Source organism: Pezoporus wallicus, unplaced genomic scaffold (assembly GCF_028554395.1).
Source record: "Pezoporus wallicus isolate ANWC-B61680 ecotype Strahan unplaced genomic scaffold, APGP_CSIRO_Pwel_v1 contig_161, whole genome shotgun sequence".
Taxonomy (NCBI): domain Eukaryota; kingdom Metazoa; phylum Chordata; class Aves; order Psittaciformes; family Psittacidae; genus Pezoporus; species Pezoporus wallicus.
This window is the reverse complement of record NW_026642654.1, coordinates 10810101-10827347: the sequence shown is the minus strand read 5'-3', so window position 1 is coordinate 10827347 and position 17247 is coordinate 10810101.

Here is a 17247-nt window from a genome sequence, read left to right as displayed (position 1 = left end):
ACCTCACTACAACCTCCTTTCACATAGCTGTAGGGAGCGCTAAGGTCCCCCAAGAGCGTTCTCTAGACGAAACAACCTCCAGTTCCCTCAGCTGTGTCTCATAAGAATTGTGCTCCAGACCCTTCACCCTCTTACTTCATGCAGTTGTAGTCTCTGACTACTGCTTTATTATTCTTACCTGTATTACCCAATTTGTCTTTCCTTTAAAAGTAACGTATAAATGGTATGTACATGTGTTTTCACAAAAATCTCTGTCCATGCTGTCACAAGAAAGTTACTAAAGAAAAAGGGACAAATACAGCACAGGATGAAGAAAGACACCCAGAGGCAAGACTGAGCAAGAAGGCTCTGTCAGGAGTCCAGAATCCTTCCTTCTCTTTGGCTTCATGGTTTGTTTCCAGTCACCTTAAGGCTCGTGAAGAAACACATAAATTGAATGAGCACTTCAACAAATAGGAGAGAGAGGCCCTTTGCATGAAATAGCTTGGTATGGCTGTATTTACAAGTTAGTCATACCAAATATTGACACATTAGGGTCACCGAATGGAGATAGGGAAGGTGCAAAACGAGCCAGGTAGTATACAGCCTGCTGTTCTGTTTCTGTGATTACATTTCAAGTAATCCTTCACCCACAGTAATCTCTTTGGAAAAAAAGGTAGATAAAGCTGCAGAACTGGAAGAGGTGTTTGGGAAGTCAACTGAACACCTGGGTGGGTTCTCACCTAGCTTATAGCTACAATTTCTGTGTCATTTTTGGTCACCACCCCATAAGGAAGGAACAGGCTGTGTTTTGAATCCACACCAGTTCGACTTAGGAACATTAGTCTGTTTCTTTCCTAGTAAGTTAGGTGTATCTAGACATGCCTGTCATGTTTGGCACAGAGACGAGCTGGCATGGAAAGACCTGTGATTTGTGAGTAATACTGCTTATGTAGCTTCCTTCCTTTTGAGGTGACAGTGGGCATTATCAGAAACTTCATTAATCCCTCTTACGAGGTAACTCCACCGTGAGTCTGGGAATAGGATAGCTGGCACAAGCCCAAGAAGCACTGAGGACAAATTAACGTCATAGAAAATTTCAGTCCAGTGCTCAGGAATATTCCCTTTACATTTACCAATAGACATGTAGACTCAAAGTACAATAGTAATACTGGAATAGGAGGCAGATAGATAAACAGTCTGTTGCATTTTTGTGCATGCAGAAACTGAGGCAAGGGTCTATTCTCATTTGTTTACTCTGGATTATATGAATGTATGAAATAGCTCTCATGGCTTCAATGGAGTTAACTGAAATTCACACTGATAGTTTTAGGATGATACTTGGATGTTCCAACAGGTTACGTTTTCTTAAGGATGTTTTCTTAGGGCTCCATCTGAGCTAACCATCTACATGCTAATTACCTAAATGTTACCAAGCTCCTACTCCGCATGTATATTACCAGAACTGCGATCCCTGAGATTTCCACCCACCCTCTGCCTGACTCTTGTGGCTTCTAAAGTGAGTAGGTGCACTGTCTGCCATGACTGCTCACAGGTTCTTGGACTTCTTCCCTGGATACTGGAAAGCACCTGACTCTTGTCAACACCAAGCAGCCAGGATGGAGAAGAAAAACATTCTTCCAGGGTTTACAAGATGTAAGTTTTAATCCCTTCAGGCAGAGATGAAAGATAAACACACCTTCCCAGCCAGGACAAAACCCTGCTTGAGTTCCTTGAAAGAAGATGGAGGGGGAGATATGAAACATAGTGTCCAAAAGCAGCATGAACCTGGGAGAGCAGATCATTGGAGGTAATGTTATACAGTAGTATTTTGCCTTGTCCTGGAGTGGTAGATTTCATTATAAAACACCTGGTGCAACTTTTTGCTGTGTTTTTACAGGATGTCGAGTTAGTGAATTCTTCTGCAATCAAAATTTGTGAGTAGATCAGTCTACACTGTAATTAAAAATGCCCCATCTTTAAAGTAAAATTCATGATCCTCAGAATAAGGGCCTTGTGAAGTAAGCATACATGAATGAGAAGATCAAATGCAGTATCTGGTGGATAGTTTTAACTTGTATACTCTCCTGTGTTCCCTTGCTGGTTATGAAACAGAGGCACTACATTTGGTATTCGGAGCAAATGCCAGGCAGAATTTCTAACTTTGTTAAATAACACACATTAGTCACTGTTTTCACCAATTCCATTTTATTATGCCATGGTGAGACAGTAAAGGAAAGATGTCTTGACTTCTCTTACATGGTGTACATGAAAACAAGAAAATGTGTTCTCCTTGTTTCAAAGACTGGTGAAATTTTCATGCTAAGAGCCCTACAGTTTCAAGCATGCTCTTGTTTCAGCTGATTATAACAGACATAAGGGTTCCTATCTATATTTAATAAAAGCAAGTGCAATGTTTTCTGAAGTGATTGCAGAGCAGAGCTGATTGTCTAAATCAGGCTCATAACCAATACAGGAACTGAGTGTACACTTAGGATAAAATTCCAATGGGCATTCATATAGCTAGCCTACAAAAATGCTGCTTCTGTTGGTCTTTACTGAATTCAGAACCTCAAAATGATATTTTTAAATAAGGTTTTTTTTTTTCCTTAAACATTACATCAGATTACAAAAATCTTAAAAAATCAAGTTGCTCTTTTTGGTTTAAAATCTAGACTTTCCACTTTTCACAGAAGAAAACCAGTGTTTAATCTTCAGGTTACACATCAGGCCCATTAGACATAAATGGGATGGAATGAGATGGGGCTGGTAATTCTGTTGGGTTAATTGAATGGGTATCAGTGGGATGACATGGCAGTTGGACTTCTGAAATACTGACAACACACATGGCAGTGTGTGATACATGTGTGACAGTTACTTTTCAAATCTATATAGAAAAATATATACTTTGCATCCAACAGATGATACCTTCCAAAATTTCTGCTTCAAGTTATGAAAATGCAGAAGATGTTTTCAATATAATGTATTATACATAAGTATAAAATAATATTTATGCACCTGGCTCAGTCGTCTCTGTCAGCCTCCAACTCTCAGAGGCAATGCCCAATGACAGCTGCTGGGAAGAGTAAAGATGAGGCATTAAGAATTCCTGTATCAGCCAGAGAACATATATAACTCAAACAAAAACTTGAACAGATGTTAGGGATATTAAAGCCAATTGATCATTTTACGGGCTTTCCCCACTTCCTACCTGAGGCAAATGTCAACAGGATTAAAATCCCATCAATCATTGCTGCAACCAAACCTGAAGAACCTTGATGCAGTTCCCAAATGTTTTATCAGTATTATGACCAGGAACAGCTTGATGGCTTGATGTTCGGTGAAAAGAAAAAAATAAAAAATAAAAAATAAAAAAAAATAAACCCACCACAGAAACCCCAAACCAGATTTCTGGCTATAACTATTCTCTGCATATAAATTCAAACCTAAAGAAAACTCTGAGTTTGCCAATGCATCAGTTACTGAGCCAGTTTCAGGACTGTCTTCAGTCAAGTTTGCAATGCTGCAGCAGTGTAAAGCTGGTGTGGAAATTCTGCTGAACCAGCAGGAGACCATTTAAGTCTTACCAGAATAGCCTTGCTTTTTTTAGTTGCCTCTCATGGTGTTCAGAGTATTGCCTGAAATCTCCAGAGACCACCACTCTAAATTATTCTATATTTAAGTTTTCAGAGATACTTTATTTTGCACAATAAAATTAATGCCCCAGTGAAGCAAGTCAAACCTCTCTTGGCTGTAGACTGTTGCCTGTGTGCGGACACTAATGTAACCCGTAACTTTGAAGCAGCTAACAGATGGTAGGGGGGCTTAATCATGTTCTAAGAAACTGTCTTTCAGTCCATAAGCATCTCTCCAGCTACAGTGCATCAGTGAGCCTTCTATATGTGTGTTCACTGTTGAATCCTATCTGTTCGATTAGAGTTGTATAGCTGGAGCTGCAGAAACTGCCTTTCCCCATCAAAATAAGATTATGAGTAAAAGCCCTAGCTGATGTCTCATTAGCTGATGAGTGCATTACACTTTCTGGCTCACTCTGATCTCTCTGTGCCAGAAGGAGAGTATCTTTAGTGTACATAAGAACTCAACAGTTTCAGAGGCAGAGTAGCTTCCTCTTTCATTCCCAGCCACAGTTCTCAGCTTGAGGAGACAAGTGGATCACATGTGTTTTTTAGAGCCATTGCTGATAAATGATAACATGTTTTGATAGTATAGCCTAAATTTGAGAATGTTATCTCACAGTATGTTTGCACCACTTCTTAAAAAATTTATGCTGAAAAACAAATGCCATTTCAGGCAACATAAGGATATCCCATCTGACTCACTGTCATCATCTGAATGATAAGCACAAACACTGGGAACTTTAAAGAACAGAGGTACATCTTTTCTTCTGTGGGTCACCAGTAGGCAGGCATGCTGCCCATTAAGTGAGCATGACTGGTGGAGAGCTTTGTACAGATCAGCTATAGAGTGGGCCTATTGGCATGATCATGGTCTAATGACTCCTTGTAGGCAAGTGTACTCTTTGCAAGATCATGTGCCTACAAAAGCAGCTAAGGGAGGGTGGGAGGTTAATCCAATTCTAAGAAACCATGAGCAGCTCTATAGCTACTGTGCAGCAGTGAGCCTGCTATATATGTGTTCACTGTTCACCAGTGGTTCTCTCCTTCCAGAAATTAGCATTGCAGTCCCAACTTATGACCAGCTCTGTAATGAAATAAACTTCCTTCCAGAGTAAAGTTAGAAGGTTTACTCAACAGCAGCAGATGACTATAAAGACAAGTCTATAAATTTAAGATGTCAACTCCTAGCCTTTCTTGATTTTGCACTTGAAATGGTACAAAGATACAAAAATGCAGAATATATTTTCAATATAATGTATTGTACAACCACTAGCCCAGATTTGTGAATGGTGTTTCTTCTTGCGTGGAAGTCTGCTGTCCTTCAGGGGGAGAAAAAACATCCTGAGTCAGCAAGACTGCGGGAAATCCAGGACCTGGCATATAGAGGCTTCATCTACGGGAGTAAACCTAATGTGCTCAAGAGCATTGGTAGTCTGTGGCACTTAAGCCAGCTGGCACAGGATAGGCCACATTTGTTCTGTCCATTCTTCTTAGTGCCTGTGAGAGGACAGCCTTACTCAGACTACTCATTAGGAACAATTCCTGGACTGTCTAGCTTCCCAACAATACCCTGGAATCGATCGGGACAGTTGTCACAGGCTAACCACATGGCAGGGATTTACCAGTTTCAATAGCTGGGTTCCAGTGCCAGGAGCCCTCCCTGGTAGCATTCAGTTTTGTCTTCTGGTATAGTCACAACCTTCCTATGATGGAAGGGATAGAGGTGGCGGCAAACAGGCCATCTCTTTGGAGACTTTTACCGTTTAGTAGAATTGACAGGAGGGCTTTTTGCATCGTGGCCTAAATTGGAATAAAATAAGCATCAGAATCTGGGAACTGCAGCAGCTTCTAAAAACAGCTTAAAAACTTGAAATCAGCTTAAAAAGAAGAGTTCCGTGTCTTTATGGTTAGGCAGCTGTACAAGGCCTCCACTGGAGGCAGCAAACAATCAATGTAAATTGGGCCGAATCACAGTGAAATCAACTTAGTTACAGAACAGAATAAAAAGATTTTGTCTGTATAAATGCAAGGGCTTCTAGATCTTGTATGACAATGGACCAAAATTATCAATATCTTTAGTTTTAGCCCAAAAGAAAAGGTTAGAAATAAATTTTGTATGACCTTTACAAGCTGGTCTTTCTCCTAAGACAGAAAATGACTTTACCTCACATTACATTATTTTTAACAAGCTATAACATACTTACTGAATATTTTGCTACTGGCCATTGATCTCTTCAGCCTCTTTCCTGACCTGATTTTTCCCTCAAAATTACAAGTCTATTTTTTAATAAGTTTTCACACATAATAGTGCCATTTTGAGACCAGTGAAAATGTTCTATTCGAGGGGTTGATTAATATTATTATTGTTGTTACTATTCTTCTTCACTTTTTAATCTTATTCTAAGCTAAAATGTCAGTTTTTTCCAAATTTGTCTCACAGAACATTAATGCCAAATGGTTCTGAAGCTGAAAATTTACTTGGATTTGACATTTATCACAAAGTGGGACCAATCTTCAATTTTTATGGGTTCTTCCATCGCTGATATTGAAGTGTCATATTAATTAAAAAAATCACATTGTAGTAGCCTTTTCTGCAATTTTTGCTCTAACTTGTTCCTGTGAAGGAAACACAGCTAAATGTAAAAGAACCAACAACAGGAATAGCTATGAGAAGACCTTGTGTTGCTGAATTAGTACCGATTTGTTAGCATTAAAGATAAAAATCTGAGTGACAATTCAGTATTTATGTAATTCATTTAGATTTTACATTGAGCTTAGCCTGAATAACAGAAGCAGTGCAATTGTTTTCACCTTTTCCAGTTGGCACAGTCATCTGTGGAAGTCTTCATGCGTTTTTATAATGATTTGGCAACAAATACCACAAGGGAAAGGTTTCTGTCTTAAAATGTTAATTTCCAATTAAAATATTCAACCAAGGGGTTATTTCTCTTTTATGCAAATTTTGTAAAATGTTGTTCTGATATACCAAAGAACTTGTCTCTGTAATTAAGGAAATGCAGATGGGCTTCTGTAGCTGCCATCAGGTATTGCACACAGATATGACTATTTATGCCCATCGTCTTACTTATTTTGCACTGCTAATTTAGCAAAAATATCACTTTGGAAGCTTCAGTTAAGTCAGGAATTGCAGTCAGATGTTTCTGTTAGAGGCTCTCATCAAGGGAGAATGTTCCCTGGTCAATGCTGCCCAATGCAGCTGTGACCTCTGCAATTATTTTATTTAAACACAGGATTCGGAGTAAAAAAAAAACCTTCTTTCAGACAGAGCTGTTTGTCTTCTGTTCTTTGTTCATTCCCCACTTGTTAGAGAATCAAGAGGGCAGTACTCAAAGGAAAAGGGTTTTGAACAAGTAATAGTGATTAGGAGCTAGATGAAATCTGGAACTTCCATTCTCTGAAAAAGTACTAACATTTCAAAACATCTTTCTTTCAATTTGAGACAATCTGAAAGTCAAATAAAAACCCTTCCAAAATATTGATAGTGGAAAATAAATACTAAAAGAATTTCAGAAAATCAGAATATCCTGTAATTTTTCCAAAATTAAATGGTGAACCCAGCTAATACAGAAGTGGGAGCACTCTTGGGAATTCCCCTGAATTGGGACTAGAGTGTGGAATATGTGGAGCAGGATGTCTTAACAAACCAAGTCTTGAAAGGCCTTCCAGGGTCTTTATAGCTTGACTATAACTAGATTTCCAAAGGCTACGATGTGCTTGGCACCTTGATGTCCTGTGACTCCTGACTGTGCCAAGAAACTTGATCTCGAGATTGGCTGTTCAAACTGTTAAGTCCCCAGTTACCTGTCTGTAGAGCAATATGTTTGGTGCAGCTTACTAGGGAGCTGTGTTGTGGTTTGTCAGTGGTTGATAGAAAGTAAAATATTCCAGCAGAACTTTGTTTTTAGCAAAGGAGTACTCCTCTGATGAAATATTGCCTTGTTTGAAAGCATCATACTAGCTTTCTTCATGTAGTAGAAAGAGTAAGTTCTCAGTCTGAGAAATGGGGTGAAGGAGTAGAAATTAAAGGAACATGATCCATTTAGGGTGTTTCTTAGTAGCAAAATGCTAATTCCAGCACTCCCCCCCCCCCAAAAAAAGGTAAAACTTGCTGTGTTCAACAATGAAGTCCTTGTATAGGCAAGCAGTTACCTGCCAAACAGTGAGGCATAGAAAAAAACCAGAAAAACTTCTGGGGTTTATGTGCATTGCAAAAATAGGTATTTTCATCTTATTCATAGTAATCTACATTCGAGGTGAGATGACCCTGCCAACAGAGCAGCTGTCTGCAGTGTATCTCAGGAGAATGCCAAATGGATCTGGCAGTTTTTTGTAGCATCCTTTGGAAAAGAAACAGTATTTCAATATTGATCATACATGTGTCCAGAGTAGATGCTCTGATTAGTTGCTCCAGATAATGTGGAAAACAGGTACCTTTTTGTGGCTATGAAAGGAAAATTGCTTTGTTCTTTCTTATCTTACCCAAAGGAATACCTACAGAAGATCAAATTCAGGTGATATTTAACTCAGCAGAACCACATTAACCTTGGTCCTAGTTCTCTCAGCTGATGAAATATCCATTTACTTTATGCCTCCAGAAGAGTTCTTCATGAAGTCAGCCCCAATTAACCATTCAGACATCAAGAGGTTAATCGTAGCTAATGGAAGAAAACAGACATAAGTTATTGTGTTTACTTGCCCATTTTAAGGGATTTTTATGTTATTCAAGGAAAGAACAACTGAGTTGTTCTAGATTCTGTTAGAACGTTTCTTTTGTCACTTCCTACAGTCCTTATATTGTTTTTATGGTGTTTTTTTTTTTTTTGGTACTTCCACTTCTCCCTCCGCACACATCCTTTTGTAAAAGGAAATATCAAAAGAATTCATAGCATAGAATCATAGAATAGTTAGGGTTGGAAAGGACCTTAAGATCATCTAATTCCAGCCCCCCTGTCGTTGGCAGGGACACCTCACACTAAACCATGTCACCCAAGGCTCTGTCCAACCTGACCTTGAACACTGCCAGGGGTGGAGCATTCACAGCCTCCCTGGGCAACCCATTCCAGTGCCTCGCCACCCTCACAGTAAAGAACTTCTTCCTTATATCCAGTCTAAACTTCCCCTGTTTAAGTTTGAAGCTGTTACCCTTTGTCCTATCGCTACAGTCCCTAATGAAGAGTCCCTCCCCAGCATCCTTATAAGCCCCCTTCAGATACTGGAAGACTGCTATAAGGTCTCCACATAGCCTTCTCTTGCATGCCAGCAGCAGTCTCATTACTGCTGTATCTGGATTTACAGCTGTATATGATTTGTTAGTAAACTCAAGTGACAATTCATTCTGTCCTTTTCCTACAGGATGGCATTGGGTTTTTGTATTTGTAGCACATAATTTATCTCCTTAACAACATATCTTTGCAGTTACTTTTGGAAACAAAATCTACCAAAAAAAAATATCCATCACACTCTGTTTGACAAAACCTATTTTTTTTCTGTAAAGTCTGTGTTGACTGAGATTCAGTAGATTCCCATATTTTAATTCTTTATTTATGAATTTAAAAATAGTTTTCTATTCCTTTACCTCTGACCGTAATCAGACGAATCAATTATCATCCATATCTCTCCATTTCCTCATCCTGAAGGGTGACAAAAAAAATGAGTGTTTTCAATCTTCTACAGTTTTGTTCTCACTGTAATAAATAAATCAAATTAAAATCAGAAGGCTGGATATTTCCTCAGCAAACAATTAAGTGTTACTGGAAGCATCTTACCTTCTATAAGATGCTTATGTGTTTTTGATGTTGTCTAATATCTTTTCTCAGTTACTAGTGAATTAAGAATCTTTCATTTATTCCTATGTGATCCATGTATCTTATCTGCTTTCTTCTAAGGACAGAACAAAAGTATTAATTGAATAATTGTTCCTTTTCTGCACTATTAATAATTTAACAATTAATGTCTAGTTAAAAGGCCCGTTTCATTGCTATGATTCATTTCTTTTTCAGTGCATTAGAATTCCTCACTCTTAGCTGTGCTACAAATGGATTTTTTTTCTGCCATTGTTAGCTTTCCTATAGTTCAGGTCGTTTTAGCTGCCTAACATTGTATTTCAGTATTATTAACACGAGTTTTGTAAAGGAAAATTATGCCTCAAAATCTACTGTGCTTTTTTTGAAGGAATCAGATTGCATTAGGGAAATCTATCTGATACAGTCAACAAAATCTCTCGAAAGTCTCCTATATAAATAAACCATCCACTGAATTAGAACCAAAGTCATTATATGAGTAAATAGTTACCTAGAATACAGAAAATGGAGATTGGAGTCAGAAGTATATTTTCATAGTGCAAGAAGGTTATCTATCAGTAGAGCCCTTTAGGGATCTGTGCCAAGATTGGTAATTTCCAGCATATTCATAAATGAGGCCTTCCTTGGAAAATGTGGTGGTGTTTATGGATATTAAGTTATCCAGAAAATCCTGACCATGAAAAATCAGTCTTAGAAGACTGAATGGTCACTGTAATAGAAATGAACCTCAGTATAGACACATCCAATGTTAATGAAAATATATGGGGAAAATAATCTAAAGTTATTACTTTAATACTACGCAGAAAGCAGTATGATCTCTGAGCTAACTACTATTCTTTTGGAATGATGTCTTGGAATTAGAATAGAAAGTTTTGTTAAAAATGTCATCCTCAAAATCAAGTCAGTATTAAGAACTACTTAAAAAGGAACAGAGAACGCATTATAAACAACTCCTTCCCTCTCCATGGAGTGGGGTAATCTGTCTGCAGCTGTTTTCCCTCCTCCCTCCGCACTACAGGAATATATACTAGTACTGGAGGAAGTTATGAAAACTTTAACAAAGGTGGTCAGATATGTAAAATAGCTTTATACAGGGGGCGACTGAGTGGGTTAGAACTTTCAACATGGAAATTATATGAATAAGGGGTATGTGATAGATGAAGTCTGTGAAATCAAGAGTGCCATGGGTGGAGTAGTGAATAAGAATGATTGTGCTTTCCATTGCAAGGTCTGGGGGCCTTAGATTCAAAAGAGAAGATAGGAAGCAGTTCTTAACAAAAAGTCTGCTTTATCTGCAAAACACCCTGACACAGAATGGTCCAAATGGTAAAGGTTTAAATGTATTCAGAGGTGACTGGAAAAATCTATGGAAAAAAATAAAACAAAAGGCTACCTAATTTAAAAAGCTGACACCTCTTTTCTCTGAAGTCTGAATGAGGTCCTGGGGATTCCGAGAGTAATTTTTTCTGATAAATTTATCATTAAATGCATGCACTTCTATGCTATTTCCTATGTGCTCTATTGTCAAAGTCTGGGTGCTGGCCTGTGTGGAATCATGGTTTCAACAGGCATGACCACTCTTCAGGAATGTTATGGGTGAGAGAAAATTCAGTGTAGGCCATTAAGAAATTTAATTAAATATATTTAAGAAATGTAAGAAGTCCAGATCTATCAGAATCAAAATTGGCAGTCGTGACTGTAGTTTGGTGCTACATTTTAAGTCTATCTAGAGCCTGTTTGCCTTCAGTTACCTCAGAATCAACTACAAACTGTGTCCCTGGCTCTAACTTTTCTCCAGGCTCCAAGGACACCATAAAAAAATATCAATTACTTATCATTTCAGTCCTTATTTTTATAACTATAACCTTATTTCCAACCTAACCATAGTTTTTAACTGGTTTGGTTTATATCAACTGCAGAATTTAGTCAGTTCACCCTTGCTGGTGTCCAACATACTTGCTCTGCAAATTTCATAGAATCTAATAATAAATACGCTTTCTGTCATTATTTATAAGATGACTTTAATCAGAATATGATGCCCAGTGTTGTGTTTAACAGAAGTCAGTGAACCAGCTTTTCCCTATAGTTTTTGATAAAAGAGTTGCCCACATTGTATACAGCCCTCATTTTAACCACACAGGCTTTGAGGGGCCCTGACACAACCCCAAGCAAACAAACCATAACACAACAGCATGGGAACCTGCAGTTGTGAACATTTTGGTCGTACAGGAACCAGCCCACTTTGTAGGCTTTTGGGGTTTAGCTTCTCATTACTGCTGCCATAGCCTGCAATCCCAATCCCACCTCTCACCTGAATCTTAGTTACAAGCCTGCAAAACAATCAATCTGCCAAAGTGATAGACCTGAATAGAGGACATATGAGCAGTCAGCAAGGGAAGCTGGATAGTTTGTCTTCCAACATGAGTCTGAATTTACTTCAGAAGTCTAGGCAGTGCTAGGTAGCCTCCATCGACAAGATCTGTTTGTGATTTGTGGGACAGATGTATTGGGAAACCCTCTCATAACTGAAGAAGAGATACTTCAGAGGTCTGGGCATATTCAGTTCCTTTAAGTTCCAAATTCACCAGTCCAAAGCATTCACGTATTTGTTGTTTCGTTTCTTTTTTTTTTTTTTCTAACTGAGGCTGGTAATGTCTCCATTTTCAGTGGCTGCTGTTCTGCTGTTTCTGCACTGGCTGTAATATTATCTTATTTCTCTTCCCAAGGACACTTCCTCAGATTTTCTGTATCTTATTCTTTTGCTATTGTGTTTTGGAGTATTAAAGTACTTAACAGCAACTACTCTACTTATTTATGGGGGGAAGTGGAGAAATGCAGTCTTAGGTTATTTATGCTGCTACTCATGACAGCAACAAGTTACTTTATATTTAGAAGTAAATTCAGAAAATTTTAACCATAAACCATTTTGTTAACTCCTTCACCCTACTCAATCAAAGATCTTAATTGTACAGCACTCATCCCAGTTATTTGTAGGCCTGAGCCCTAGCCCATCTCCAGACCACACTGTTAGCTTAACAGTAGCCCATGATCCCATCATGCACTATAACCTATTTTGAGTTGCTGAAAACCAACTATTTTTCTCATGTGATAATATGATCATACTTGCTTCAGAGTTAAATACCACTAATGGCTCCAAACCTCCACGTATTCCTGGAGATCTTGTAAAAGCTATATAATAAACAAACAAATAAATAAAATAGCATCTTCGATTTAGAAACCTTAATTGGAACCAGAATTAACTCTGCTGTAGACCAAAGCCAAATACGCACTACCAGTATGATCTCTGACAGTCGTTATAATCCTGTAGATGCATATGCTTTGCTCTTCAGCCCTGTTACCCTCATAAACTACCTATCCATACTTTCTAGAAAATAAAATAAAAACCATTATATGCCTGCTGGTTCCTGGTTTTATCCTAACCCTGCAAGCTTTGCATGGTTCAAGTTTAAAGCTAATCAATCTATCCTTCCTGTTCCAAATACTTTCACCTTACCAGCAATGCTGTGATGACTCACAAGGACTAATTTTGTTAGCACCCTCAAATAGAGTTCATGTGTCTTTTTCTGAATCTAGCAAATCGACTGTTTGTGTTCCGTAATAAAATGATAACGCATGTGCTTGCGATAGGCCCCAGAGGTTAATTCCTACCTCAATGAATTAAGATCCAGGCTAGAAGGAGTAGGAGAGCTTGCATATCAATTTTTCAAGTATTTGTAGATTTTAAAAGAGCAGGGCTGCCATTATGTATGTCCAGATTCTTCCATAATAACTGAAAAAATATCTTTACTTGAGAAAGAAGGGCTTTGTTGTTTTGTTCCCTGGGTAGAATTGCTACATTTGCACTGTTTTGAAGTAATGATCAAGAGCTGTTCAGTGGAGTGACGCCAGCAGTCCTCCTGCAATGGCTGTGGCTCACTAAGATCCAGACAGCCTTTGGTTGTCAAACCATCCAATTTGTGGAAGGCAGTTTAGGAAAATCCCAGACTTGCTGCAGGAACTCTTGCAGGAATGGAAGATCAGAAGTCAAAATGTGGTCTAGCATTGACTAAAACTAAAGGCTAGATCTTACTGGTTACTCAATATGAATATGATATGAAAAGCATTCTCAGGATCTATTCGAGTATCCATGAACCAGTATTGTATTTTAATTCAGTAAGAAAGAGCAAGTTGCTGATCTTCATGGGATTCTGTGGCATGTTGTGTAGTATTATTATAATATACAAGTCCTGGGTGTCTTGTGTTTAGTAAGTCCTTGATGTTTTCAACTGGCTCAGTTTCAGGACTGAGGCACAATCAGAGATGCAGAGATTCTATCCTCAGGATAATAGGGGAACATAAGCAGCTGCCTGGAAAGTTTTCAGAGATGTTTGTTTTGATTTTAAGGACATGCATTTATTTGGACACTTACATAGAGGAGCTTGTACAACTTCTGAGTATAGAAAGCCTGCAGCATACAGTAAAAGGGTAACAAAAGATGGGTGTTAATAACATTAAAGAGTTAGGCAACCATGTTAGTTACAAAGCGTGACAGATCTGACTCTATCGACTCTGACACAGCTGGTGTCACAATTACCTTTTGTGGGTGTTGGAACGTTTTGTTGCCTTTATCTCAGCTGAAGTATCAGTGAGCTAACCTTTCTGTCTTGCATGGGCTGCAACAATGTGGACAGGGGATAATACTGCAAGTGTAACTGAGAAATGAGCTGAGATACTGATCTACTTTTGTATGTGCCTATTCCCTGTTAGCATACATGCATTCAGGTTTCATGGTAGGAGTTTCCCACCTACTCTTGCTGTCAGGGCCATGGGTGCACCAACAATAGTATTCTTTTCCCTTCTCTGAGAAGTTTGACTACCTGTGGTCAAGGCCAGCTCTGATACAATGCAGCCATATCACCTGGGATCAGACTGCTGTGAAAGGAGTTGCAAAAGAGATGTGAGAAGCTGTGTTGGAGGCCTCAGATGGCTTAGGAGCTGAATTTCAGTTCAGGCCCTTGTCCTTGGTAGGTATTGAGCCCTTACATTCACCCCAAATGCACTTTCACCATACAAAAGTGTACCTGTAGTAGCTAGAGAAACAGCTGTAAAACATTTACCTGTGTCACATCCAGCACTCATCTCATTTTTACTTTGCCTCTTATGCTCCTAAGTGGAATCTTTACTAAAATGATAAACTTTTAATTTTCAATAAATCAATGACCCTAAGAATTCAATAGATGGGAATTATAGCTGGTAGTAATTACACTGTAGCCATTCACCTCTGTAAGTTCAACCATTGCTTTTCCTGTCCTTTGAGAACTCTAAAAAGTTAAGTTTTTACTGTGTCTTATACAAGAACCTCACACCTTTTCCAAAAGCCTAGGCAGTCAGCTGTGGCCAGGAGATTTCATTCCTCCCTAAATCCTCAGGTAAGATAAAAGTGCCAAACAGTTTCATATCATTACCAAGTGTCATAAAGTGAGACCAAGTGGCTGATAATACTGTATTGGAATAAAGGCTCATGCTATTGTAATGAAAGCTGGTACCAACAGGAGGAGTGGGGGTCTCATGGTTCCTTCTGTGGCAGTTATGACTAACAAATGCAAATTGAGAGCAAATATTAGAAACAGTGCTGCAGTTAATGCTGGCAGGATAGATACTGAACAACTTGATCTTGAAGGCATCTTGCAAGCCATGCAGAGCTAGGATGAGTGTGGCAAACACTTTATTTTTTTTTTCTGGCTAAATGTAGATGTACATTTCGAGATCAAGTTCAGGTTAAGGAGAAAAAGGATATAGATATTCCAGACCCAGCCTTCATCCAGTTTCTCATGTTTAGCAAGATCCAGCAATAATCTTAAGAAGCCAGTTGCTCCTATTCTTAAATTTAATCTCAAAATCAGGGGGCTGAGGGGAATGCAAAAGGGGTGAGAGGAGGGGATGTAAAAGCACTATTCATAATATGGCTATATCCCCCAATTTCTATAATCTCCTCTCCTACTGACACCAAACTCAAATCTTAATTTCAGTCATATTTTCAGCCTAAAATAGCCTAGGAATTAACTGTTAAGACTTGATCTGTAACCTTGCCAGGCCCAGACCAAGTCCCACTTTGCCAACTAGCATGCCTTGACAGTATAATGCAGTAAACTCTTCATTTTGCCATAACCGCAACCTTTCCTTTATCTTAACTGCATGCTAGCAGGCTGGAATAGCCACAGGGTTATCTCCTAGACAATAGCCATTAGAGACTTGTTCCTACAAATCAGACTACTGTGAACAAGTTTAAAAATAAAAGGGATTATCATAACCGTGCCTGCAGATTTGTCATAATGCTTTGTCTTTCCTGCAAGTTCTGTAGGACCAGAATTCTAGCTGGTTTTGGTCTGAATGAAAAGTTTAGTTCTGCAAGGGAAGGGATCATACTTCCGTGGAAAAGGTAAAGTGTGGGGCTGATTTTATGGTATGGAGTAGTACTAGGAACAGCAGGTAATGAAGTTTTTTCATATGTATTTTACAGAGGCAGAGTGAGGATAAATGTTGTTAGAAAAAATTGTTTCTCTTGATTTTTTAGGTATGATGGTTCTGTTGGACAGTTTACTATTTTAATCAGGTTTACAAATCGAAATAAGGTGAGAGAATCAGATGAAGAAATTAAGTTTATTGCTAGACTGAGCAGAGTATACAGGGCCAAGAAGTTCTTTTAAGGAGTTTATAGGTCCTTAAAGCATAGTTGAGGAGAGGGTTAAATATGAATTTTGTACAAGAGGTACTGAAAAGTTTTGAGAATTTTGTGTTTTCTAATGCCTGCAGAATTAGGATGATCCCACAGCTGGCCTGGATAAGTGGTTTTATTTCTGGTTTGAATATGGTTTACATAAATCTAGGACAGGTGCTGTAATGATTGTAAGGGAGTATTACAGTTTATCAGAGACTGAAAAAAAGTTAATTGTTGCAGCCTGTGTAGACTAAAACAAAGACGGGTATTTAAAGGAAAATTTTGGTTAAGACTAGAGTAGGTGCTGATGTCTTGGTTAATGACTAGTGCAGAAGATACCCAAAATCTATATTTATGCTGGAACTGAAACCACAATGTCTCACAAAGCTGGGATAAAAATTTAGCAATAGAGGCAAGGGGTTTTCTGTAGATTTGAGACAGATTCAGGTTGTATATCTTATTTAAAGGTAAATTTATGCTTATTTTAAAGATTAGGTGCTATAAAATGAGACCTCTAGAGCTAAGCTGGTTACAATATAGTTCAAGATATTCTGAGCCAAGACAAGGGGTGGTCTTGGAAAGCCTATTGTCAATTGTTGGTGAAAAGAGGTTGTATATTACAGTTAGGTTTGTGTTGGTTTTGGTTTTGGTTTGGTTGTTTGTTTTTTTTTTCTTTTTAAGACAGGAGATCAGCTGCAAGAGATTTGTTTCTAAGATTTCCAGATCTTGTTTTCTGCCTTTTTTGCAGCTTCCATAAATAGTCTTAACTATTTCACACTTTCTGTTCCTGACTGTGAGTCTTACGATCTATAACCTGCAACTTCAGTACTTCCTAAAATTAACCTTCAAACTGAAATGAAATATAAATCAAACTTTAATAACAGACTTGTTGGCCAGATCCATCTAATTCTGACTTTTCTGACCCTGTAAATCACATAAAGAACTGAAAAATTCCGTTCCTGCTTTGTAAAGTTAAACTGCCACCCAAAATAGAAATTCTGTTTGTATCCAACAGTTGTGGACTACAGCATGCCATGTATGAGACACACTTCGAGCCTCTAGTACTGTGCGTTCTAGAGTGCGGGACTAC